The sequence below is a fragment of the Pteropus alecto genome, unplaced genomic scaffold, assembly GCF_000325575.1.
Source record: "Pteropus alecto unplaced genomic scaffold, ASM32557v1 scaffold61, whole genome shotgun sequence".
Classification (NCBI taxonomy): Eukaryota; Metazoa; Chordata; class Mammalia; order Chiroptera; family Pteropodidae; genus Pteropus; species Pteropus alecto.
In genome coordinates, this window is record NW_006434835.1 from 11,363,379 (window position 1) to 11,366,045 (window position 2,667).

Here is a 2,667-nt window from a genome sequence, read left to right on the forward strand (position 1 = left end):
GTAAGAATGCTTTTGAGGGTAATATGGATTCTCAGCTCCCTGAAGAAACCTGTATATTTCATTCTAAAGGGATTTCAGAATCTCACATTCTGCAATAGAAAAGACTCCTCTATAAAAATATTCCAAAATCCAAGCTTTTCACTAATTCTTTCCAGGCCCCTTCTCCTTTCTCATCTCTCTCCCCACCAATCTGGGTTAATGAGGTTTTACTGGAACCCACCATGAGCCACAGGTAGAGACTTAAACCAGCTCCACCCTCCCTGTAGAGCTGAAGCCAGGAGTGACATCACTGTTGGAAGGCTCTCTCAGCCCGGGCAGAGGCAGTTAGCGCTTCTCGCTTCTCCCACCCCCACTCCCACCCCGCCGGGCCGTAGGGAAATGTCTCTACTGGCCCCCCTAATTAAGGCAAAAAGAGATTTTATGCCTTTCAAGAAAGAGAAGAGAAACAGAGGAAAATAGCAAATAACAATTCCAGAGTAAGACATTTTTCTTGCATGGCAGAAACAAAAGACCACAGGAAACCACACACACACACACACACACACACACACACACACGCACGCACGCACGCACACACGCACTTTTAGACAAACCTGTTCTCTTGGGAGTGGTTTTGAGCAGCCTCCAGCCTTACCAGACCTCCCTTATCCATTCAAAGTCAGGCGCCCAGGGATTACACCCTACCTCCTCAGGCCCCAGGGGGATTCTGACCTGCTTCCCACTGGGTCCAAAGCGAACCTTCAGAGAGAGCCAGATCTCTGCAACCCGTGGATACCTTCTCTCACTTTAAGCAAACATCACTGTCTCGTTTCTTTTAGGCAGTGAGTAGAGGAGAGCTCTGGGAAGATATTTTATGCCACTTTATGCCCTCACTTCTAACCAAACCTGGACATTCATTGTAACAGAAAGAGGGCAGGGCAGGAAAAAAAAACAACACTAAACCTTATATATGAAAAGAGAAAACCTACTCTCCAAGCCTGAGTCCTACTCTTACCCCAAAGCTTAGTGCTTTCAGGCTCAGTGCAACCACCCCCTCCAAGAAGCTCTCCCAGTACCTAAGTTCTAAGGAGCCTTTCCTGCTCCAGACTCAGTATGGGCCCCGGGTCTGGATCTTCATAATGTGTCAGAGTTTCTAGGCAAAAAATAAAAGCCTCATACTATACAGCATCTGCCCCTTACCAGAGCACAGGAGACTCCACAGACAATCTCAAATCTCATGTCTTCCCGTGTTAACGGTCACATGGGCACATCAGCCTCACCCAAGGCAGGCAAAGAAAAAACCACCACCACCACCGCCGCCGCCCCTCCGGATTCTGGCTGAAAATAGGTAAACTCCACCTCGGCATCGCTGCTGAAGCCCTATCTTGGGCCTGAAGATAGTGGGGCAGCCAGGTAAGGCCAGGTGGGCAAGGGAAGTAAGTAGGCCAAGCAGCTCCATTCTTTTCTCTAGAGTATTAACTATGATTCAAGGTATAAGCTGAGTACTACCGAAGCCACAACCCTAAAGGGCAAAGCAGAAGACAGACGCCAACTTCTTAGACCTGAAAGCCTGGACCCAGCTCAGAAATCCCGTCCCCATGCCTCCTCAGATAGGCACCCCCCACACACTCCAACTCATCAGCAGTTCAAAAGGCATCAGAGACCTTCTCAAGAACAGTCACCTGGAAAGGAGGGAGGGCACTCACAGATCTGCCTGGAAAATACCTCGCCGGTGCCAGACCCTTTAAAATATCCGAAGTTCTCAATAACTGGGAGCTACTATTATTCTAGAGGGGCAGGCTTACAGAGGGTCGGCGTGGCTAAGAGTCTTGTCCCGATGCCACTTTACAAGTGGAGGACCCACCCCCAGCTGGCGCTCCTTCCCTGCCCACGTGCCTCCCAGTGCCAGAGCCCGGGAAGTCGAGCCGTCCAGATGTGGTGGCGAGACCGCCACTTCCGGAAGGGGAAGCGCCCCTCGTTCCGCACCTCCCCTCTCCATCCCAGGGGATGGCCGACCTGGCCCGCGGAGAGGCCCGCGGGATTCTAGAACCCGGTGTGGGGGCTGCGGGGTGGCCGTGGGCACTGCGCGGCCAGCGCTGACACCTGGCGGCGGCCCGGGTCCCAGCCCACGTCAGGGCCGGCGCTGAGGGGCGGCTGCCAGAAATGGGTTACAGGGGCCGAGAACAAAGCGCCCCCATTGGGGAAAGCGGGCTAGCGGCGGCGGCCGGGAAGGGAGAGCACTTTCGGGGGACCCTCGGGATGCCCTTTGTCGGCTAAGTCCTTCTTTAGGGGGAACCCACCCCTCGTCAAAGGTGGATGCTGGAGTCCTAACCAAAGCCTCCCCCGGCCTCGGGCTCCACGTTTGTCCCGCTTTCCCCCAGGCTCCACTGGGCGGGCCAAGGGACCCGCCTTCCCTCCGCGCGGCTCCAGCACAAAGCCGGGCCGGGGGAGGGGAAGGGCCCCGCCGGGTCCGCTCGCCCACCCGGGCGTCCCCAGCACGGACACGCGACCCTCCGCAGGCAGCACAACTCCAGCCCAGAAGTTGGGTTCCTGCTGCTCTCTAGTGTTCTGGGGCCAACTTCCCGGAACCTCCCGCTGCCAGCTAGGCCGGCTCCGCTCCGACAGCCAAGGAAAGCACGAGGGCCCCGCCTCCGCCCGCGCCCCGCGCAGCCCGGGCCCCAGCTCCCT